This window comes from Tetrao urogallus (assembly GCF_951394365.1).
Source record: "Tetrao urogallus genome assembly, chromosome: 3".
Lineage (NCBI taxonomy): Eukaryota > Metazoa > Chordata > Aves > Galliformes > Phasianidae > Tetrao > Tetrao urogallus.
In genome coordinates this window covers 75,350,486-75,376,803 of record NC_136815.1, presented here as the reverse complement: position 1 = coordinate 75,376,803, position 26,318 = coordinate 75,350,486, and positions in this window count along the sequence as shown.

Here is a 26,318-nt window from a genome sequence, read left to right as displayed (position 1 = left end):
GGAGAAGACAATTACTGGAAGCCATTTGCCAATTACAAGCCTTAAGGAACTATATGATGCTACTGATGCTTTCTCAGCCATATCTACACAAACTGAGTGTTTTCCTGCTGAACAGTTTTCTTATCTAATTGTAAGTTCTGAATTATGGAAAAACAAAGAGTTCAAAATCTAGTCTTGCTCACACAAAGTTAATTTCACTGAAGTCTATTAAATGAACAGATTTGTTTTGTTTCCAGTGAGGAAAAGAAAGCAGAATTTGTCCTCTTGCATTCAATTTTCTCCTGTAGAAATCACTTGGAAGATTTAATTAACCAGAAAGCATGATTTGTGGAGATTTCTTCATTAGAAATATGATGACTATGATTTGAAATGTAAGAGGAACCATTTGCTTATGACATTTCTGGACACTACTGTTTAAGAATTTAATCTTATTGATTCCATGCTCTTTGCAAATCCAATTGTTGTCAATGGGTTTAAGCTCTTCTAAGCTTCTTATTGTAGAACCCTACCTCCAACAGCAAAGCACTAGGGGACTACAAAATTTGTAAATTCCACTTATGCTGGATTATGACTGCTCGTGGCTCAGATCTGAAATTATTTCTGTAAATTTATAGAGCTGTGAAACATTTTTTACATTTCAAGAAAACAATTAACAGAAATGCTATTTATAGGAAAAATTGTAAATCCTTACAGCTTAGGAGCAAGTTCATTGTTTGTATTCCCTACATCCCTACTGCCTTCCACTTAGAAAAGAAAAAGAATCAGAAAAATAAAATCAAAATCAAAATGGAATAGTTCTGAGGAGGCATCAGTGCAGAGGTAAATTCTATGAATTGTTTCAGAAATTGAAGCAATTCTGCACTGAGAATTTTCATCCTCTAATGTTTTATTTTCTTAAAATGTAAAGTTTAATTATTGGTTACTCTATCATAGGCCTTCCATGGCTATTTCTTTGCATACCTGCTTTTATTAAACGACATGATCCTTGTCATTTATCAAGTTAATTAGAAATGGATCGCTTAATCCTAAAATGTTGTATAATTTTGATTGAAAAAAATGTACATTTTCTATTAATAAAGGTCCTGGTAAGTAGAGATGCTGAAGAGCGGAGATTCACAGAAGCAGATTACATATGAATCAGTCCACTAATGGTATTATTCATAAGTAAAATCTCACTCATAACAGCAGGCATTTGTCCTAGGTATTATTATAATGTTCTTAATGCATAGATTTTCTTACCATGATCAGGAAGTAAAGAACTGCCCTTATTTTCATTTGCTTTCTCATTTGAGAATAGAAAATGATTTTCGTAAGTGCATTTTTGCCTTTGCATTTTCCTAAAGCAATGAAAGAATGATACTTCAAATTGAAAGAAAAAAAAAAAAAAAGAAAAAAAGAAATAGAGACCTTTGAAGAAAGCTTTCCCAAATTTCCATTATATGAGAGAAAGGACAAGAAAAAAATACGCCATAAGATGAGGCAGTGGGGAAAAACAATGACATGAATGAACCTGGGGACAGTATGAAGAATTTTTTAGAATATGCAGATAGAAAATTAGGCAAAAGCTCAGCTTGAGCTCAAACTGGCTACTGAAGTAAAAGAGAACAATTTTTTTTTGTTTTGTTTTACAAGTACATTAACAGTTAGAGGATGGCTAAGGAGAATCTCCACATTTTACTGAATGTGATGGAGAATGTGAACAAGAAAGATAAAGGCTGATGTTCTCAATGCCTTCTTGACATCTGCCTTTAAAAGTCAGACCAATTTTCCTTTCAGTATTCTATCTATTGACCTGGAAGTCACAATTCGGGTGGGAACAAGAAGGCCAATAGCAACATTTTGGCTTATATCTGAAATAGTGTTGCCAGCAGGAGCAGGGAAGTGATCATCCCTCTGTGATCAAAACAGGTGGGCCACACCTCAAGTAGTGCTCTCAGTCTTGTATCCCTCACTATAAGAATGACATTGAGGTCCCAGAGCACGTCCATGGAAAGGAAATGAAGCTGCTGAGATGTCTGGAGCACAGATGTAAGGAGCGGCTGAAGGAACTGAGATTGTTCAGTCTGGAGAAGAGGAGCTCAGGGAGGACCTTACTGTTCTCAAGTAGTATCTGAAGGGAGCTTGTGGTGAGGTTGGGTGTTGGCCTTTTCTCCTGTGCAACTAGTGACAGGACTAGAAGGAATGGCCTCAAGTTGCGGCAGGGGAGATTCTAGTTGGATGTTAGGAAATACTTATTCTCCAAAAGAGTGGTTAGGCACTGGAACAGGCTACCCAGGGAGGTGCTGGAGCCACTGTCCCTGGAGATGTGCAAGAAACATTTAGATGTTGCCCTTAGGAACACAATTTTGTATGGAGATATTGGTGGTAGGTGGGTGGCTGGACTGAATGATCCTGGAGGACTTTTAAGACCTTGGTGATCGATGATTCTATGATTTTAAAATATTGATCTGATATATTCATAGTTAAATTAAGCTACTTATGTAGTAATGGATTAAGATTTTCCTGTATGGAACCTAGTATTAATTCAGATCTTTAGTAATATTTCCTTTTACCTTACTGGAGCACATTCTCTTCGTCATTTTATCCACACTATGATTTTTGGGGTCAGCTTCCTACATTTTTAAAATTGCCTCAATGTTTTATGCTTCTTTTCAGCAATATTATTTTTACTTCTTCTGAAAGTGAAAGGCTATCACGTCTTCTTAGATGTGAAGTGCCATTGAGGCAACTTGCTTAGCTAATAACTTCTTTGTTGAAATCTAAGTGGAAGAATTATACTGGATATAATAAAACAGAAACTAATGATTTGCAGCTCTTATATTGAAATGCAACATGTCTTTGTGATTGTGGATATCCTTATTATTTTTTTTTTTAACATTTTCTCTAAAGCATATTGAATATTATCACATAAGTAACCTGAATAAATGCATAAGTTTTATAAGGGCTTTTTTATTATCATGAGGTCACTTTTATTTACTTCCTCCCTCTTCCTCTTTAACCACAGCCTATTTGCTAGCTTCAGGTAAAGAATTTTATGTAACATTTTGACAATACTGTATTACTCTGAATTCGATTAACCAAAGGGGTCAACTTTCATTAGAAACTGCATAAAACTCAGTCCATTAAATTGCTTTTTTCAAGCTTGCAGTAATGGCTTATAGTTTGGCTTATATTAATTAGTCTGCATTGCTAGACTAAATGCTTACTTTAAAAAATACAGAGGCTTCATCTTCTGGTATAGAACTGGCTTATAGGGAAGAAATTGTAGAGGATATTGTTGGTTTAAAATGTAATAGATTAACTAAAATTTCAGAGTTTTTAAATAGGTCAAACAGGCGAACTATTGTATCAAAAAGTTGGAATTTTCTATCAACTACAGAAATAAAAATAAATCCTTTTTATATATTCAATTTTAAATTGGTGACATTTTATAGCCTTTGATCACAAAAGTCATTTGAACTACTCATAAAACGAACCTCAAAATAAAATGCTCTTACCTTCAATCATTCTTCTAAAGATCTAGAAAGTTACTGTTTTTCTCTGCTCTGCTCTAATCTAAAGTTGTCTTGATTTCCACTTCAGCAGTCGATGGTACAAGACATACATCACCAGATTAAATTTATCAATCCAGATTGATATCCTAAACAAAATGACAAATGCCTAGTATTCTGAAGAATATTTGAAGGATTCTCTAAAAGCTCTCTTTCAGCCAGTCAAGGTTCAAATCAGGTCAAGAAAAGAAGCAGCAAATCTTCATGATCCTAGAAGTCATTTACAAAAAATCTTAAGACAAACAGAACTGTTCCATGCTGGGACACGAGAACTGCAGGAGCACTGCACGTAAAGGCTTATATTCATTGGTGAGAGAGCAACAGCTTTCTGCTTAGCAATGTGAAGGATGTCACACATACTCCTGAACCACAGAGCATGGTCACAGATAGCTCACTGCATGGGATCACTTCTGGATCTGACAAAGGCAGTCAGCTCCTGTGGGTGAAGGGGCTCTAATTTATTCCTTGAAAAGGAGCAGAGCCAGCAAGCTACTTCACTGATTAATCTGAGTTCAAGTGCTTTACACCAGGAGCAACCCTTCCTAAAAGGAAAAAAATAAGGTGATTTTTTTTTTTTTTTTTTTGGTGAGAATTGCATCAATTTCACCAGTCAGTATGCCAAGCTTTCATCAATAAGAAGCACAAGATTGGCTTCACAATCATTTCAGAAAGAAGTAGTAACTCAGCAGCCAAATGTTGAATGAACAAACAGTACTAATATTGGCAGTAATATACTTGACATTAATCTCCCTCTGTTTTGGACTTCCAGTGTCTTTTTCATTGTTTAAGTAACATTACCATACTGCATTTTGTTAAAGCTTTGTAACTTTTAGCTTCCCTGCACACATAACTTGAAGGAACAAGTAGGGGATGTTGAAACTACATCACAAAAATCAGTAACTTTAATCTAGGCAAGTAGAATGGAATACAGATTTTGAGAAGTTAATAGAGTTCTTAATTCCTAAAGAACTTTTTGTATGAAGTCAGCAAGCGCCTACAATTGTCTTTGGCAAAACAGCCCTTGAGTTCTGGACTGTTGAAGAAAAAACTTCTCTTAGTAGATTAAAATAAAACTGGATGAAAAATTCTCAGCATGGCAATTTTAAAAATAGAGTTTGGTATGAATGTATGCTTTTCACCAGTTTTAATTAATATTTAAAAAAAAAAAAAAAAAAAATCAGTGGAAAAAATCCTAAAAGAACAATCACTTCAGCAAGGCAGAATACATAAAAAAAGAAGAAACAAAAGCCTCTTTTTTAAACTTGCATATTAGGAAATGTTCCCGATTTAAACACACTATTACCAAAAAACACACTATTATCAAAAAGCTGTAATTAATAAATGTTTCCAACGTATTGGGGGATAAAAACACAAAATAAAAGTAGACCAGAAGTAGATCAGAATGATACAAACTTTATCCAATCAAATAATTGTACATTAAGAAAACATATGAATGCAAGGCAATTCATTTCCTTATCTTTCTTCTCCCCCACCCAAAACAAACAAACAAACCCTAAAGGCACACACAAAAAAACAACCTACACATTTTTCTATTTCAGATTCAACAATAATCAACTGTTAGAGTTTCCCAGATAATGGATTTTAAGTTACCTGGTTTCAGTTTTGACATTATCCAGTATTTTAAAGGCAAGCATAGTTTTCTCTGAACAGTGGAATTTGATGCATTTGTTACCAGTTACTACAGGAATGAAATGTGCTACTTTTTAAGAAATTCTAAGAGTGGAAATCTCTGTAAAGTAAAATCAAAGAATTTACACCCACCTTTATTTGTACTAGCAAAAAATGTTTTGTCCAAGCATTTTATAATTTGGTCAAATATAGATAACTGGATAGATTTACAGTCATATAGAAAATAGAGCCAGAATAATTATTTGTTCTTGCTATAGCTAGGTTTGTTGTTGTGGAACACATTTGCATAGTCATTAGCAGAGGTAATATAAGCATTATAGCAATTACATCAAAAGAGTTCTTTGATATCATTTCACAAAGGCAATTTTATCTTGATGTCAAGAATCTATGGAGCTCTGTTTAATTTCAAGCATGTTAGTATCAGCACTAATAGCAATACAGTAGACAACTAGCTTTTAAATTAAAAAAATGCTGATCTGTAAGAATGTCCCTTATATATTATTCTGGTGGTACAGAAGTAACAAAAAGCCATAGTTTGTGGTAGAAATTATACCAAACATTCTAGCAGATTTGATAAGTGCCATAAGTGTACCAGGCTGCCCTGGAAGCTCACAGGGCCAACCATACCCTGCAGCAGAATTCTGGATTGCCACTGAAGTTAAAGTTCAGTGGTAAAGTAATGTTTCATCATGATGTTTCATGCTCTTGACATCCTTTTCCACACAGAAAATGAAAGAATTGCAAGGACTAAATTCTACAACACCTCAACAGGGAATACACAAAGCGAGATTGTCAGTGATCCCCACTTGAGGAGGATCAGTGGAGGATCCTCCACTTGAGGAGGACTGAAGAAAGCTTCCATAGTTGGCAATGTTTAAAAACAGTGCCATTAATTGGAATGCTGGAGCTTTGAGCAACGGTCTAGTCTCCTTCTATTGCACTACTAAAGTTGATAGCCACTTCCAAAATATTCATGCAACTGAATGTAGTCAGCTCACAAAAATCGTTTTAATTACAAAGCAATCTGGCTTTTATGCTAACCTCTGGAGCCATACTATATTTCCGAAGATCAGTGGACTGGAAACTGCATGGAATCACATAAGTGTTTCATTCAAATATAAATAAGATGATACAGACTGATAACAACCTAAAAGAAAAAAAATGTTTTGCTTTTAAGCAAAATCAAGAAGCCTTGACATGAGTGCACCCTGGAACCTCCATTACAAAAGCTAACATTATGGAACAAATAACACCATAACAGTACCAAGAGAACAATAACCCAAGCAAAAAACAAGTGGACCAAATTGCCACAGAAGTTCTCTAAAGCACCAACAGGAAGCTCTTCAAGCTTGCAAAACTGTCATAAATTTTGTGTAAAATTTTCATCAGAGATTTGCTATTCTTTTCTCAAAGAGTGATAATAAAATGAAAGCAGTAAATTGTCATAATAGTGCTGGAGGATTGTTCCACAGAAAAAAAAAAACAACCAAACCTTCCTACATCTTCAGAACTGATCTTAAACCAATGGACTGACATTTCTAAGTCCAGCAGTGAATATTTCATCACCTGGTGAATTCCACTAAAGCCACAAATACTACATCAGCTTTGGTTTTAGTATGCCTACAAATGTTGTTCCTGAAACTTTTTGTTATACAATGAATACTGACAAATTTTTCCATTTAAAAATAATGCTTATTTTTCCAACCAAAAATATTAACTTATTCCCCAACATTCTAGCTTATTAAAGACTTTCATTTCTAGCCTCTTTCTCAGCCTCCTTCACTTCTCTTTGATAACTGAAGGAAAAACAAGGATAAAGTGTCCTTGAAAAATAAAATTTGGGAAGGAAAAATAGGGGGTCCCTCCAAAATATAAAGAAAAACTGTAAAGCTGAGAATAAGAGTTTCATCACAAAAGTCTAGTTAAACAAACATATCTTGCAAGTGTATGGCAGGAGATGCTGGCTTAGGACATCTTGTTTGCTAGGTAGAGCAAGAGTGATAGACTTTACAGGATACAAAGATGGTTCTATTTGGGCAAAACAGCAATCTCTGAACCCAAATTACAAAGTATGTATAAACAAAGGAAGTGAAGAGGGGTACCTATTAGCAGAGATGGCTGATAGGTGAATCAAGAATCAAGCCATAAACCATAGTAAAATATCTAAACATTTCTTGAATGTAATCAAGGACGGTGATTTCATCACTTCCCTGGAGAGCTTGTTTCAGTGCCTAACTACACTTTTTTAATAATTTTTTTCCAATATCCAACCTGAACCTTCCTTGGCACAACTTGAGACTATTCCCCCTTGTCCTCTTGCTATTTTTTCTCAAAAAGAGGTCAACACCCACAACACAACATCCTTTCAAGTACATCTAGAGAAATAATGTCTCCCCTGAGCCTTCTCTTCTCCAGACTAAATAATCCCACTGTATCCAGTAAGGGATGGAGATTCTCTTTAGCCTTCCTCTTACAGTTTATCTATTTGTAAAAATTGTTTTTCTTGTCTTTTACTACAGTGGCCAAGTTGAGTTCAGCTAGGCTGAATTCCCCTCCTCACCCCCCCCAACTTGCCTGTCTCTTGTTACACAGGAGGTAGACTATTTTTCTCCCTGAGCCTCTGAAAAAGCTCTCTGTTCATCCACACATCTTCTTCTTCTCTGTCTCATCTTATGGCACAGGGGGATAGCCTGTTCCTGTGCCTTTAACACTTTCTTTTGGAGGAACACATGGTAGTGCTAACAACTGTGTGCCTTGTCTCTTCATCCTGGAAAGGCTGTCCATAACAGATCCCCAACAGGATGTCAGCCTCCTTGGCTTTCTCTCTGATCCTTACCCACAGAGACTAAACGCTACAATTGCCAGCCCTGAACTCAACAACACTGAAACACTCTTTAATAAATGGAGCCACATCACTGCCTCTCCTTCCTTGCGTATCCCTCCTTACGAGCTTGTAGCCATTGCAGCATTCCATTGCATGCAGATATTTGACAGAATGGAGGTGAAGAGGTAACTGTTCTGCCAGTGAGATCTAGTCATCTCAATTTTTTTTTTTTTTTTATAGAACTCAGGACAGCATTTAATTGTGATATCTTGAAATTGAAGCTGGCTCCTGTTGCTAATGAGAGCATGGCAAATGAACTACACATATACATGAATAACATCTGCATATACGTAGATATGTATTTTGTTCAGAACATATAACCACTCAGGATGAAAGACCTATTGCACATGTACTCTGTGCTTATGCAGATACATAAACATATATAAAACACATGGTTTTTGTTTGATTAATCTCTCCACTTGAAAATAATGTATTAATTCAAACAGACATTTACTTATTAAAGACCCATGACAATACTTCAGCTTCTGTTTTCAGAACATGCAAAATTTGCTTGGGTCCCAGATATCCCTGAACACCTAATTAAGTTAATATTTCCTTTTGGCTCAGCATGGTAATCTTTCCATAAGAAGTGAAAAAGTATTCTATCTCTAAGGTACTGGTCTTATGAAAGAACGAAAATAATAGGCATTTATTACTACCTGGATTTTAAAATTGTCTTCATCAGCCAGCAAAACTGTGGAGTTTATAAAGTGAACAATAGTAATTAAAACCCTGAATTTTCCATTCTGGTGGAAATTTTAGAAATTTTAAAAATATTTTAGTTTGAAAGAAGAAAAACCTTTCAAGTGACAGAATTTCATAGGAAAAAAAAGCTATATGTAGTCTCTCTCAGCTTTTCTGAAAACTAAACAAAGCCTGACCCAGCTGGGACCCTGTAGTCTGCCTCTAGCTGAGGTAAAAGCCTAGCAAAGTATTGAAGAAGAAACATAAGAATGTCCGTGTTTTTAAGAGCGTTGTTTCATGATATTAGAACTGAGGTTTCTTTGTACTAAATCATACCACAGGGACACCAAGTTTAATATTCATCTTCTAGCAGCTGGCATCTGCTGCTTTAGAGGAAGAGGAATATAATTCTCCTAATTATCTGAATCATTATTCTTCTTACTTCATATAGTAGGTCTGCCTCTTGGGTCTTTTTTATACTGATCTCATTTTCCACCAGTTGTTTGAAAATCATCACCAAAGTCTTTTCCTTTTCATCAGGTTTTGTATCTCCTCTTTCTCTGGGAACCACACATAACCAGAACATGTTTAGTACCCTTTTGGCTGCTTCTATGCCAGATTTATATGTATTCCTCTACAAAAATATCCCTTTGGATCTCTACTAGTAATGCTTAGATAGTCTTTAAAACTGCTTCTCTAACCTTTTCCTCACAAATCTCAGGACCTTTTTTCCCTTTGTTACTTCATTTGCTTATAAGTTGCAAACAAGCATCAACCCTCTGCTGCATGCTGCACTGGAAAGTATTACTAAATCTAGAATATCCTTGTTAAAAAAAAAAAGCATCTACATTAGTGTGCACAGAGATAGTTTAAATAAGTTCTCCATTAATTTAGGTGCTTGCATGTGTCAATTGTTCTCCTTTATTACCACCAACCCTGCTATAGCACTTCTTGCCTAATCACTCACTCAGACTGCACACGTTCCTGTAAGCTTTCTGCGGAGTCAGGCAATGTCTGGTACACATTAAAAGGTCATAAAATAATTCAAGGTAACCTGCAAAAATATGTTTATATTCTCACACTGCACAGATCATGAAAATGTTCCAACAGAAACAGATTTGGAGTGGAAGCTTTTGGAACAAGGACTATCTGAATCTGATTTTGTGCAGTGTTGGCATGTGCATGGTCTGGCAGAAGATAGTTTTGCTCCTGTCAATCCCAAAGTGCTGCTATATTCAACATGACTGACAGTGATTAAAACAAATAAATAAATGTGTTGTTTTTCCTTTACGTTCATCAAACTGTTACCGAGAAGCTAGAAACTAGATTATTATCTTTATCCACACCCTTAATCCTCTGTCATGCACTCTGCAAACTGATATGAGACAGGAATAATTTTAAGATGAAAAATGAAACATTATCTGTACCTGTAAAAATTCTAATGTTTCAGCTCCAGAAAATGTTATTTGTCAAGTAAATAAATCACAATCTTAAAAGCCATTTATATGACCTTTTAAATATTTTTGAAAATAATTTAAAATCCTCTATCTCATCTTAAGAGATAACAAGTAAGCAACTTGTTCTACATGTGTAAAAGAAACACATGTAATGGAGAATTAAATTACATACTCTTTTCAATCCCTTTTTTACATTAACATATTGTCAAGAAATAATAAAGGATTGTTTTAATTAGTCTTCTGCCTCTAGCACTGGAAGATCTTTGCACTTGGTTTTCTTAATAGCATATACACAGGGATTTGTACACCGTGTCTTCTGATGCATCCTTACCACTATGGTCTCAAACAAGGACATACTCAGAATACCTCTCTGCTCCAGATAACCAGATAGTTGTATTAGGCTAGTCATCCAGCAGGAAAAAAAAAGAAAAGAAAAAAAAAAAAAGGCAATCACAATAACTTTCAGAACACTGAAAAACAAAAATAATGTTTTCTTTTAAATACACAAGTACACAGGATCTGAAACATATTGTAAACAAAATCAGGGGTTTTAGTAGAGAAAATAATGGACATTAATAATATAATGAATTTTGAACAGTACCACTTAGATTATAATGGAGAAATGAAATATTTTAAGAACGCCACACAGATAGCAGGAAAGTAGAAAGGAATGCAGCCAAACAAGCAGACCAAGAACCCTGATTTAAAAATTGGAAACTAAGCAATAGATAATAATAAGAGTATATGTTGATCTTATTTTGAATTGGCAGGTGTTCAAAGGTTTTTACAGATTAGCTATTTTTCCCTGCAACATGTACAAAATATTAGATATGCAGACTGCTCTGAAATCAGTGCCTCCTATTTATTTCCATGGAAACTACAACAAACATCACAGTAAGACTCTATGACAGAGCAAATTCTCAGCTACAAAACACTACTTTTCAACATACTCACAACCATTAGCTATACCTTTTGTAAGCAATGATCAAGAGCCTGCATGCCATGCTCATAAAAATCTGCACCAGCATAAGTGACCCACTATCACTGTTGCCACTTCTGAAATACACCCCGTTGCTTCACTGTTCTCACTTTCACACTGACAAACGTCAACAGGTGCCTCTTTTTCTGCAGGGAGGAATTCAGTGGTGTACTTTTGCTTCATACTCACTTTCATATCAGACACCATTTGGTCAGTCTGCCAACTTTACTGCCATTAGTCAGTCACATGGCAACAAAACTTAACAGAACATCAGTGGGAAGTTTCAGCCTCTAGTGCCATATCACCATCACCTGCCTCTGACATTGTGGCCCAACAAAATAAAATAACAAAATAAAAGACATTACTTTTGGAGCATCTCTCAAACAAAGCCTGTATTATTAACACACCATGAAAAGAATATGTCTGTTTGAATACCAAATTAGCATAATCTGCAATAATTTTGAATTACACTATGAATATTGCTAACGATGAAAAAATAAAGTGCTAAACATGGCTACTCACATGGATTCTTATAACAGTCATAGCAGTGGTAGCAACAGAAGCAGTAGGCTAGATTTTCCCTAGACTTTCACTGAGCCTGAATTTGGCTAAAATAAATCCATGATATGTTATCCATCCGATAGTATAGTTTAGTAACATATTTGAAATTCCTCAGCAGAATGTTAAAAACATACCTGTTCAGTAAGTCTCTTGGAGAAACAGAAGGGGTTTCGCATTTCTTCCAGTACAGTGTGTCAGAGGAATACAGGACCTTCATTCTGGTTACTATCAAGTGGTCTATTTTCCAGGCAGGCAGGACTGGGTTACCTCACCATCTTCTCTCCCCATTGATATGCAGTCAGCACAGTGTGTATCTGCATGACATTCTGCAGTAATCACACAGCCTGTTCCCAGCTGTGTCTGGCTTCTGTATTCCACAAATTATTTTAATCTGCTAAAAATTAGTTCCCACTCTCTACTGAATTTACTTTATCTATCTAGTTCTTAAAATGTTAGAAAAACCTTCTTCCCTTTCAGTCAGCTAGATTTCCTCTTTAGACTCGGAAAATTTATAACAGATCAGGAGCAAAATGTTTGCTTAAAATTTTTTATGTGTGCTCTGATCACTTTCTGTAGAATTTTTCTCAAGTTAATCTGTTTCACATTTAAATATCTGTCCTCTGTTGGATAACATCTTAAACCAGCTTTTAACTGGAGTCAGTATGTAACTCTTGAGAAAGATAAGTACTAGAATAATCAGAAAATACCTAAACAAATCATATATTTAACTCTCATTAATTTCATTTTTAGTCAGTTTTGAAACCTTGTGGAAATCCTATTGTGTCCACCAGCATCTGTAAATTTGCAAATAAAAATGTTTGCAATTTTACTTTATCTGAAAGTCTATGCAATGTTTCAAAAAGAGATGAAGAACTTCTTTGCTCATCACATTTTATATGAACAATGACAAGCAACAGCATTATTTTCTGTTAAGACCTCAAGATTTGGTTTTGATGGTATTACATCTGCCTCCAGTCATAACACATATTTGTTCCGAAACTTCTGTGAGTAACGGAGACTCCACTAAAGTAAAAATAACTACAAATATTTTTATACTATCTGAGGAGGTCTGGGTCATGTGAGATATATTCCCTTTTGTTCATTTCAGTCTTCATCTTACTGATCTCAGTGACTTTCAGCACCACTTAAAAATTACTGCTATAATTCATGGACCCATCTTTATTCTGCTCTGGATAACAGAGAGTAAGATACAACATGTAACAGCTTTGACAAAGACTTGTCTTGCAATTAAGATCACAGAAAGTGGGTCTTCTTGCTGGTCATACTATTTCAAATCTTACATTTATTTAAATTATTAAAATATTTTCATAAATAATGTAGAGAGACCACAAATTCTACTGTATAACTGTGCTGAAAACATCGGGTGAAACATGCAGAATTGATTTCCAAAGTATGGCAAAGATTTTGCTCATGAGTGAATTTGCTCTTAAGAGAATGAAAAAGGAAAGGAAAAGATGGTTCATTAAGTTGTCCTGCAACTAAAAGCAGAAATATCTGCTAAAATCATTCTAGACATAGCATGGGGAATGAAGTACTGTATGTGCACTCCATTTTGTCTTAAGTTTCAGACATGTAAGAGGAAAACTCTTTAAAATACTGTTCTTAATGCATAGTTTTATCTGAAATATAGGCAAGGAAGGTATTGTATGGTGTTAGCCATAACACGTGCTGCAAAATTGCTGTACTTTTAAATCTTTCTGTTTGCAGTCGATTATTTGCTCTTAGTCAATAGCCTTCACATCTGCAAATTCTTCACCGCCTTTTCTTAAATATGAATGTACTCTTCAGTACATAAGTCAAGTTTGTTCTGCAGTTGTGGTAAAAATTTCACAATAGCACTCTCTTAATTTCAGTAATGCTCTATACATGAACATTCATCATATTCTGTGGAATAATTTAAGGATTACTCCAATTTGCACTTGTATCAGTGACCCCCTGCAATGAAATGCAGCTGTGGCTCTGCCTACAAAGCAAATGTTGTGATTATCTGTTTTTCCTCAGTCAACATTCTTTACCTCTACTGACTAAGCTCACAAAATATAGAGGAGTTAAAGTCTCACCATCAATTTTACTTCAAGAGAAACACCTTTTTTTCATGATGTTGTTTACTTAGGCAATTAAATCAATGTGATAGCAAGACTGATAGCAGTGTTCTCCCAACACTCCATGCTATTGCAGGAGTGTTAACTGATATGGTTTTTTTGTTTTGTTTTGTTTTTAATTAGGCTTTGCAATAATTATTTAGCAAGGCAGTTCTTTAGGAAACAGAAAAACAAAGTTTTTATCCTAAAAATTGTGGAAAGTGTCTCATACAAAATAAAAGTAACCAAGGGGAAATATCTAACATAATGAGAGAGCTTTTAAAAAGATACATGTAAACATAAGAGAATATGGCAAATGTATTCTGAGAGAGAGTTAGAAGTGAAAAAAAAAATTTTATTAGAGATGCAGGCTGTGAAACTTTCACTTTAAGCAGTTCTCCCTGTCAAGAGAAAAACAAACATGAGTGTAAAATAGATTTAAAAATATAAATAAGTAAATACTCGAGTGAGCTTCACAGAGAAAACAGCTGGCATTACAAAAAAAAATAAATAAATAAAAATGGGTTCTCAAATTAAAAGACAGCTGGTGCTGCCACACACCATCAAGCAGTCATCCCTGTTTACAGACCTAAGAGGTGGAGATCTTCATAGCTCACTCCTGGGGCTATGTCTTCTTGTATTGGTCCCAGGAACCCACCGGGGCTGAGGGAAGGGGTGAGGCAGTTGTCTAGTGATGGAAATCTGCAGCTATGTGTGAAGCACTGTGCATACATGAACCAAAAGTATGAGATCCCGAAAGAACCCAGAAACAAACCAGCTATAGGCCCATATGGTGGCATTACATCAAATATTCACTGAGGTTCTCTTCTGTCCCAATAGCAGTCTTATGTCCCTTTGTGTATTTTGGCAGTATGAACAAACTGAAGTGACATGAACCAGCCTTACAGACAACTCCCCCTCCTGTAACTGCTAGCATGCAATGAGAGAGCAAGGAAACATGTTTGTAGCTTGTCTTCTTGTAGAACACGTTATTGGTCGCATTTTGTGCAGCTCTGAAAATGAGAAGGGTACCTTGTCAGCTAAAGGAATATGAGCACAGATAGAAAAATCAGCTGAAAAAAAACCCCATAACTGTTATCCAGTGTTAATCTCTCTTCTAAATGCCAAATCTGACGTCTAAGCTCTCTTCGATTCTTTGCTCACTTGCTCTGAAGCTGCATACTTCTTTGATGCATGGTGCTGCTCAGCTGTGTTACTTTCTGAGACACCTCCCTCAGTGTGGGTGAAAGTTTTTAGATGAGCCTCAAAGAATTCCTGGTCTTTTTTTTCCTTTTTTTTTTTTCTTTTTTCTGTGAGCTCTGTTTCACAATAAGGTTGATTGCAAAGAGAAAACAGCTTATTCTTGCGTCCATCCTGTGAAAACCACAAACCTTGATAAAACAAGGACACTTTTCAAGCACATAATTTTGCTCATTTTTGTGTGCGTGCATTAGTTATAAATAGGCTTCTGTTTCACAGCAGGTATACATGGCTTTTAGTTTTTGGGTTACATTTGTTATTATTTTATTTCTATTATTACTTTTTTTAATAGATTTAAAAAAAATACTTCAGTTCCTTTTATTTTCCTTACCTTCCTTGCAGGATTTTGAGAATTATAGATTCCTGTTCCATTGTTATATTTTTTTGTAGACGTCCCTTTCAGTTCTCTAGATCAGCATAAACTAGACCTTTGAAAGTTGTTGTTTTGTAGCTATCTTACTTTTCCAGTTTGGGAATCATAAAATTTTTTACACACAAAACCAACTTTCTGCAAAGTAGAAGGTAAGACAGTGTAATAGCTCAGGAACATCAAAAAGGATTTGGAAAAGATTCCATACCATTACTATAAAAACACAGTTGGGCTTGATGATCTTGAATGGCTATTCCAACTTAGATGATTCTGTGATTATAATACCCATCAAAAGATATTTTAGTTGTAATTTGATTTTTCACCTTTTCTCTCTTGAGAAATCAATAGAGTGTGTCAGTCTTCTTTTTGAAATGTAAAATGAAGAATGGAAAGGGTAAAGATGTTTACAGAATTTCAAGCTAGTTTTAAAGGGAAAAAAAAAAAAAAAGCACAGATTTTACTTTTGACAAATGTAATTGGAAGTTTAAATCACAAACCACTGTACTGTAATGTCCACTGCCCTTATCCTTCATATTCATTTTCTACCTGATGTGACAGGATGTATTTTTCCCTAAGTTTTATTCAGAAGATCTGTGCTGGGTTCCTATGGTTACTGATTTTATCCTGGGTCTGTACTTGAAGCTGAGCAGGATTCATCTTATTTTGGGGATTGGTCTGGCAATACAGGAGTGCTACTTCTGAGTGTCAAGAATGTTAGCTTACCTGAAGCTTATGGTCAAAACCTTTCTTCTCTTGAATATACAAAGCAAGCGCCATTGTGCCACTTTCAGAAAAATAAAAGGTCAGATTATTTTTCAGGTTTTTAGGACTGGACATATGGGGAATATACAAAGTTGCCAAGAGTAAAAATTACTGAATCAAAGTGTTTGGGGAATTCACATGTTTTACATCAAATAATTATAAATAACCAAGTAACCAAATAACCAAAATAATTCCTGGCTTCTGTGAAGCAAACTTATTTTCACTCATCAATTTTTGATCAGCAAAGTTACTATGAGTAGTAGACAGACTGACAAGTCCCATCTGAAAGAATAAAAAGGCTTTTTTTTTTTTTAATGTAATAGGATTTCAGTTTCCTATCAAATCAGAGGAATAACTCACAGTGCATAAAGCTAAACCTGTGCACGCCCCTGCAGGACTTAGTCCTAAAGTTATGAGGGAAGGATGAGGTGGTACAATATTAAGGAGCTCTGCTTGCTCCTTTGGCACACTGTAAAGTTTCTGTTTAGCTCAAGAACAGGGAAATGCCTGGATAATGTGATTCTGTGTTTTATTAATGTACAGGCTGAGCTCTCAGCAATTTAGGAGAAGGTAGAAAATAGCATAATTCTCAACATTTTGAAAGGACATGTTTAGCTCATTTCTTCACATTTTGAAAAGGAAAATTACACTTTCATTTCAAAATTGCCTTTGCCACAGTTTCTGAGTCTAACATCTACTGCCAATGCTTCTGTATATTGTTAACAGTACCATAGCAGAAATATTTCTGTGGGTTTTATTTCCATGATATTCCAGGTCCAAAAAGCAATCTAGACAAGACTATTCCAGGTCTGCAAATAATAGAATCAGCAATCATTCATGCTTTCTTCTTTAAATTTCTATAATTCATTATTACAATTAAATTCCCTCAATTTTACCTTCTGAAATATGTCTGAATATACCATAATGTAAATTATGTACTAAGAGAACACCCCAGTAATGTGCCAAATTGCATCACATTATAATGACCTTTTGGTGATCCTTTCTTCTATTAGCTTAAATATAATCAATAAGATCTCTCTTCACAGAGTACAGACCCATTTGAAAGTACAGCAAAGATAACTCAAGCCACAAAATATTATTCTACTATCTAATCAAAGTCATGCATCAGGGCTCAGTTAATGTTACTGTACTGAAGGAAACAATAATTTGCATTATGTTTAACTAATCATAGCATACTTCTGAAATTAAAATTTTATTTTCATACTTTTGAAAGTAAAAGGAAGCTCTAGGTACATGAAAAATATCCATTCTCTGCTTGCTTAAGTCCAGTTCATACTTCTGAGTCTCAGATTTAGATCCCTTCATGGTGGAAAGGTTGATTAACATAGTCTGTACTAACTATTTGAGGAATACTAATTACAACTCATCAGGAGTTAGGATTTCTGATCTGTGGATTCATCAATATTTTTGATATTTTCTTCTATTCAGTTGATGACCATGAAGATAGGCAGCAATCAACTGCCCTCAAAATCCAGTTAACCCTGACAAATTCTATTATTTACTTGTTACAGGTATTTTTGCTCAAATAAAAAGGAGAAAAATATATAAAAGAAATGGAATGACAAAGATATTAGAAAAGAAAGTAGAATGCAGTGAGAAAAGAAACATTTGAAAATAGAAAAAAAACATGTAAATACCTCATTGCAAACCACTATAAAACTTAAATACAAGTGGTCATACAACTGCTGCAACCAGTTAGTTTTGTTAACTTTGAATGAAATATCTAATGTTGAGAAAAGATAATGAAAGCAGGAATCACAGAATCCAGCATCTGCAGAATATGTTCATTTTCTGAATTTATATGGTCATTACTTCTGCCATCCCAATATACCTTCCAGTCCCCACAGTCTCTGCTTTGCAGACATGAAACTGAGTGTCTCCCTGAGGTCAGAGCTGTAATCTGTCAGAGGGAGCTGAAAGCAGGCCACCTGGACCAGGGGGAAGTGCACTACAGAGGTGCACTTACATCCTCAGAGGCTGTACATGGTCACAGATCAACTGTCTTCAAGATGTGACTGCCTTTACATGCTTTTACTTCTGTTATGTTTTAGAAACAGATTCTGGCTGATATCAGTAGGGCAAGAAGTACTGAAGAAACCATTGATTTAAAATAACAGTCTACTAGTCCCTTGAACATCTTTTTACACAGGAAAGAGACAAAAATCTGATTGCTACAGAAATCCAAAATCAAAAGACAAAGTGGTTTTAAATCTTGTGGAAATATGAACTAGTCCAATTGTCACTGCAATATTTCAGTGCAATAAAGTTTGAGTTCATTTAATCTGACAACAGTACAAAAAGAAATATTAAAAAAAAAAAAGTGGAAAATAAGCTGTAAGTGGAAATAATGCTGTAATGGTTGCACAAAATATTAATTAAATCAAGCTGGTATGCTTTATATTTTTTATATTTTTATATTTTCCTAAGGAAAATTCACCATTCCTGAATGTGTTTAAAACTGTTTGGTGCTCAGGGACATGATTTAGCAGAGGGTTGTTAGAGTTATGGTAGCATGGCTAGGTTGTGGTTGGACTGATGATCTTTAAGGTCTTTTCCAATGTGAGGAATTCTATTATTCTATGATTCTATGATCCAGAAAACTATACAGGATAGAAAAGTCTTTTTATGCTCATTGACATAAAAATAATTCTGAGAACTCTGGGTTGTTTATCTTTGATATTATTTCAACAAATAGTTGGAAACCTCTTCAGAAATAACTCTATGCTGTTTAAAGACTTACAAGCTTCTTTCCACAGGATGTCAGGTGCTCTCCTGTTAGTAAATAAAACAGATTGGTTTGAACCATCCATCTGCATTTGAAAGGTAACAAAAGTAGATCTTTCTTGTAACACAAAAGTTGCTGTGTTTTTCAAATGTGTAAATAAATATGAGAAATTGTTAACCAAATCATCAATATTTCCTTTTTATTCTGTAGCAAACACATCAAATCTGTCAGTTCTAATATCCCTGACAGTAATTATGAAGGCCTTCAAGGCTATTTGTTAGGTACTACATGATATGTTTTACACAATAGCAGCTTTTTAAGATATTTGTATTTTGCTTCAGAAAGGTAATTATTAGTTATCATAGTATCATAATAGATCTTGTACAGGATTCCCTGATTTATGCAAGGAGATAAGGAATGAAAGCTAAAAAATAATTTCTTCTTTCCAATGCTGTACTTAAAGAGAACAACTGGGTTGAATGTTAAGGTTTATTCTGAGTCAGCTTAATGTTTAGAATTTCATTAAAATTGTATCGAGCACTTCCTTACAATTTAAATTACATCTAGCAAATTTATAATGCATTAGATCATTTTATGCATGGCCTATGTAGCGTATAATGGGCAATACTGTCCACTTCTAGTGTTAATACAGAACAAAAATTTAGTCTTCTTCCATTACATATCCTGGGTAAAGGCCAAATAAAAGCTGTTTACATTGCAATCAAGAGCAGCAATACTACAAATAAAAGTGCATCTGAGTTACCTCCATACTTGATAATCTATATTCTGGGACAGTTTGAGGATTAAAACCTTATTTCTATGTGATCTAGAATCATAGAATTAAGGTTGGAAAATACCTCTAAGATCATCTAGTTCAACCATCCACCTATCACCTACATTGCCTACTAAACCATGTTGCTTAATACCATATCTATGTGTTTCTTGAAAACATCCAGGGATGGTGACATACCCACCTCCCTGGGCATCCATTCCAGAGCCTAACCCTCTTTCAGATAATTTTTTCTCAATATCCAATATTAATCTCCCCTGACGCAACTTGAGAAGGTTCCCTTACAACTTATCTCCCCTAAGCCTCCTTTTCTTCAGACTAAATAATCCCAGTTCCTTCACCCGCTCTTCATAAGACTTGTGCTCCAGTTCTTTCACCAGCTTCATTTCCCTTCTCTGTACATGCTCCTGGACCTCAAAGTCTTTCTTGTAGTGAGGGGTTCAAAATAGAACATAGTACTTAAGGTACAGCCTCACCAGTAATGAGTATAGGTGAACTATCACTTCCCTGCTCCTGTTGGCAACACTATTTCTGATATACACCAAAACAATGTAGCCTTTCTTGGCCTCCTGCCCACACTGCTGGCCCATGTTCAGCCAAGTGTTGCCCAACACCCCCCATCTCTTTCCTCTGCAAAGTCTTCCAGACACTTTGCCCCAGGCCCACAACATTGCCTGGGGTTGTTGTGTCCAAAGCACAGGACCCGGCCCTTGATCTTGTTGGATTTCATCTCACTGACTTCAGCCCAGTGATCCAGCCTGTTCGGACCCATCTGTTGGGCATTCCAACCCTCTAGCAGATCAGCACTTCCTCCCAACTTGGTGTCATTTGCAAACTTAGTGAAGGTGTACTCAGTCCTCTTGTTCAGGTCATCAATAAAGATATTGAACAAGACATGCCCCTGGAGAACACCACTCTTGACCAATCCCCATCTGGATTTAACTCCATTCACCACCACTCTTTAGGAAAGACCCAGTACATTCATTATCCAGCAAAGATTGTATTGATGCGAGCCACAAACTGCCAGCTTCTCCAGAAGAGTACTGTTGGAGACAGTGTCAGGGGATTTGCTGAAGTCTATGTAGACTACTTCAACAGCCTTTCCCTCATCCACCAGTCTGGTCACCTGGTCATAGAAGGAGATGAGATTGGTCAAACAGGACCTGTCTTTTATGAACTCATGCTGGCTGGGCCTGATCCCCCAGTTGCCCCACACATGCCATGTGATCTCACACAAGATGACCTATTCCATGACATTCCTTGGCACCAAAGTCAGGCAGACAGGCCTGTAGTTCTCTAGATCCTCCTTATTATCCTTCTTGTAGATGGAAGTCACGTTGGCAAGCCTCCAATCCTCTGAGACCTCTCTAGTTGACTAGGAACACTCATAGATGGAGAGAAGTGACTTGCAATTACCTCCACCACTCCCTCAGCACCCCTCAGATGGATCCCATTTGGCCAGTCCAGGTGGAGTAGTAGATCTCTAACTGTCTCCACCTGAATCATGGTGTGTTCATTCTTCTCCTCATCTGAGACTTCCAGGTCACAGGTAGAATACCCCGAGGATAACTCATCTTTTAAAGTTAGGTGTAGAGAAGGCACTGAGACCCTCAGCTTTTTCCTTATCCTCAATGGTCATGTTCCCTGCTGCATCCAGAAAAGGATGGAGATTCTCCTTAGCCTTCCTCTTATTGTTAATTTATTTAAAGAAACATTTTTCTCTTTTACTACAGTGGCCAGGTTGAGTTCAAGCTGGGTTTTTTCCTTTTTGATTTTCTCCCTGTATATCCTAACAACTTCTTTGTACTCTCCTGATTTGCCTGTCCCTTGTTACACAGAAAGTAGACTATTTTTCCCCTGAACTCTTTGAAAAAGCTCCTAGTTCATCCACACCAGTCCTCCTTCCCTTCGGCTCATGTTATCTGCTCCTGTGCCTTTAAAACTTCCTTCTGGAGGACAGTCCAGTTTTCCTGGACCCTTTAACACTTCAGGACAGAATCTCAAGAGATTCTCCCTGCTAGTGTCTTGGATATTTCAAAGTTTTACCCATATAAATATTTTTATGCTGTAATAAGTGTGGAGTAGCTTTGTTTAATAATTTTATGACAAGTAGCTTGCCTGCCATAACTTTGGAAAAAATCTGGCCTGATTTCATCAGTAGGAGAGATCCCCCATGCTCATACTGTCATAACCCTCAGTGTTATACAAAGAGAAGATAAACAAGAGGTGTTGCACAGACTGTAGAAGCTATGGCTGGGAGAAAATCCTTTTTCTTTTAAATGAGAATATTCAAGTGACCACAGAGATTTTTTAGTCTCTTCAATGTAACTCCTCTGGAAAAACAAATAAATAAATAAATAAAAATTTCTTTTTATGTAACAAAAATAAGTACAAATTTTTAAAACTTAAAAAAAAAAAAAAAAAAAAAAAAAAAACAACCAGAAGCATATTATATAACTCTTAAAATGATACTTTAATTTTCAAGAATATGAAATGGAGGGTATTAGCAGCAGTTTGCTGCTATTCTATATATACACAGTAACATGTTACATTAATTTTTATTTAAGGAGCAGGGGACATAAGAAAAAGTACTTCAATTTCATTTATGATCCTTCATCAAATTACATAGTTCTTTTACAAAGTCACCTTTTCATGTGAACTCAAAGTGTAATTGTGCAACTTAGTTCACTGGCACAATATGAAGGGGAAAATAAAAAGGAGAGGGAGAGAGAAGCAGAAAGCACTATTGAGGTGTAAAGGGAAAGGGAAAGAGAGAATGAACTTACTTCATTTACTAATAACAGACTAGAAAGCCCTGCTGGACCAGGCTCTAAGCAACCTGATCTAATTGTGGATGTCCCTGCTCATTGCAGAGAAGTTGGACAAGATGATATTAAAATTTCCTTTCAACTCTAAATATTCCATGCTTCCATGTTTCTATAATAAATAGCTTCAGACCACAAATGTGATTATTTACTGCAACAAAATTTCATATCTAAGTGTTCCTGAGATATTAGTAGCAAAACTTTTTCATGATCAAATACAGTAAATTCTTGTTGATAAACCAACAAATACTTCAAAAGGAGATTGGCGATGAGCAATTATATTATTATCTTCAAATATTCTGAAGAGTCTTAAAAACAAACTGGTCTCAAAAAAAAAGCATGACATAAAGCAGCTTAAATGACTTGATATTTGGTCAGTAAACGCTTATAGGAATAATTGCAAATGTTGAGCACTAGTACTTTATCAGTTTCAGGTGAGATGTTCTTAAATATTAGATGGTAAAAAAAAGAAATTAATAGATTATCTGTCATAAGGGGACAAAGATGTTCTTTTTATGTAATTCTGACAATACTGAATCAATCTTTCAGTGTAATAATTTCTTTTCTATTTTCTTATTTTCTCATATCTTGAACAGGAAGGGGAAATATACTTGCCTTTACAATTCTAAAGAAGAAATAATTCTGTGCATTCGAAAGTCCCATGTTTTGAGAAAATATATATTTATATACAATATATAAATATATGGTTGAAATTCAGTATGTGTAAAAATTCAGTGCGAGAATACAGGATTAATATGGGTTTTAACACCTCATTATCTTATTTCCTTGATATTTGAATTCTTAACTGTACAACTTAATGTTACCTTAGTATAATTAAGCAAATAAAGTAGCTACTGTCAGCATGCAATCTTAGGCTAGTAAGTTTAGCAGGACTTTTTCTGAAGCATGAGTTTCTCCACTTTCCAATTAATGCTGCAGTTCTATTATTTTGCATATCAATCTATATCACACTCGTGTGATTTACACATTTCATCCGTTGCATATGATACAGAAATTGCTTACACTGGTTCAAGTAAGAAGTATATCTTTTTCATCTGCTATTCACTCTTGGGTTTTCTTTAATATCTGCCTGGCAATTAATGTGATGAATTTACTGAGAGAGACTGGGAGGATAGCATTCTTTTGAACAGACACCTGGCATGCATCAGTTGCTATAGAGATTATCCAGATGTGCAAACAAGTAAAGGAAAAAATAATGATTAAATATTCCCACAATAAAAGAAATGGAATTGGTAATTGATAAACAGCAAAGTAATAGAAGGCAGTCTCTATTTTTATAACACAAGAAAAAAAGGTTGCAGTACTGCATCTATGAAGAAGCAGAATGGAAATGCAGGAATTTCAGTTTATTTTGGAAGAGTTGTAATCTGCTCCACTGTGTCACTGCCCTTTTCCACTCTGAGATGTAAGGGAGAAAAGTCCACTGAGAAAATGTTTTAGGAAGAAGACATGCAGCCTTTTCTCTTCCTCTGTCCTAGATTCTCACCCTTGGTCTTATCATGACGAGAATAAAGTGAAGGAAACCAGGAAGGAAGAGGGGAGATTTTCACTATTTCTCCCTCCCTGCAAAGACTATATATCATGGTTTTTGTGTAGACAAAGATTTTTAATCTTAAGCATTCCAGAAGCATGCTGAACAAAAGTAAATATCCCACTGATATAGTATTACATTGCAGTACTGCTTCTATTCATGGTCTTCAGGGCCTGCTTTGCTGCTGCTGTGATGACATATACATCTGCCTCATGAACTGTTGCATCACTTACACAAAGGCACAGAAAAGAAGAATGTGAAGCAAAATCTGTGAATCTTACCATTAAAGTATTTTGCACTGCATCAGGACCTATTACAGAAGCATGCTTCTTGGATTAATCAAGGCTTGACACAGTGAATGGCAAGACAATATTTTACAGAGTGGGCACTGGAGCTTGTTCCAACCTAATGACGTACAGTGAAGATAATCGCTTGCAAACTAAATCCTGTGAAGAAGACTATTGTATTAAATGACATAAAAGAATTACTCTAGCATTCTTTCTTCCTAGTGATTTTGAGACAAAGAAAGTTGGCATGCAAAACCAGCATTAATTGTACCACAGAGAAGAGTGCAGAGCCAGATGCATATCCTATGACGAGCAAAACCAGAAACCACCAGGGAAAGGAAGAAAGGGAAAGTGAGTGACTATGGTTGAAAGCCTGTAGCTCCAAAACATCAAAACACCTCATTAACATTCCTTCCCCTGAACTCTGTATAGAGCTTTTTTTCGCCTCTCTCTTTTTTCCCCACAGTAGCTTACTGATCTATCCTTGATTCTCACATCCTCTTTTAATAATAAAACCTGGACAAATTCAATTAAAATGTGAGTCTTGCAATACATCACAGCCTTAATCTCTTGTATGGTATTTATTGCTAAAGTCACCTGCTAATGATTAACAGAAACTTCAGGAGAGAACTACCTGTTATCTGCATAAACAGTTACCATGAAGACAATCTTCTGTTATTATCCAAGTCACGGTACATGTTAAGTGGCTTTCCACATACACTAGTCTGAATGACTTGCTTATGAGAACCTTGCTTTCTACTCTTGCAAACCACATAACTGTATAAGAAATATAGAAGATACACTAAATAATATCTTACTGTCTTAATATTCTGTTTTTATCAAGTTCTTTAACTGGAGAAGCAAAGCTAGAGATTTCACAAAGTGCATGCCATTGTCACTGCTCTAAATGAACACCAGATTTATGATTTCCCATTCTTTAGGAAGATGTGATGGACATTTATTTCTCTGTGGTGATTCCAGCTTTGCTAGATTTTTAAGCAATCTAAATGCCCGTTGTTAAAAAATTCTCTCCGGAGTGGAAAATAAGACAGCTTGTAAATTAGTTGAATGACTAAACATAAGCCATCACATTTTCTTAAGCAGATGAGGACACCTACATGCAAGTAAGTATAGATAAGTAAAATAAGACTTCAAATTCACTTATCTGCATCTGTTTTCACTCAGTAGGGTTGTTGTAGTGTTTATTTTCATTAATGAAAGGAAGAAAGAAGCTAATGAGAAAGCAGTGAAGTAAGAAAGAATGGAAGAAAGGGTGTGACAGTTTTTTATCTGATGTATTTATAAAAAACTTTTCTGAAACCCTTCATTTAAAACTTCATTTTGGCAATGCCACTTCTGATAACCAAAATGGGGGTAGTTCAGGTTGAAAATGTTGCTGATCTGCAACTTCTTTTCTCTACCAAAACCTTTTTAAATTCAAGGTTTTTCAAAGCCAAGATTGAGGGCAAAAACTAAATTATAATTAAAATATAAGGTAATTGAGTTCTTAAAAAAGATACAGCAGAGACTTCTTATTTTTATCTCTCCACACAGATAAAGTCTGTTGAAAGTTCTTAGAATAATAAAGTACTGGATAGATCGAGGAAAGTTCTTATGCACAACTTGGAAAATTAGGAATTCAGAGTGATAGGGAGGGTTAATTTCAGGGACACTGCAGTAACACTGACACTATTTTGAGCCCGTTACCATTTTGGCAGATGAAGAAGTGCCTTCATTTTTTAGAAATGGTAAATGACCAATTATAGACAGTGAGCAATCCTAACTTTTATTTTAATCCTCAATTATTGTATGTATCAAAGGGCCACCATTTAGTACCTATACCCTATTGAACTTGATC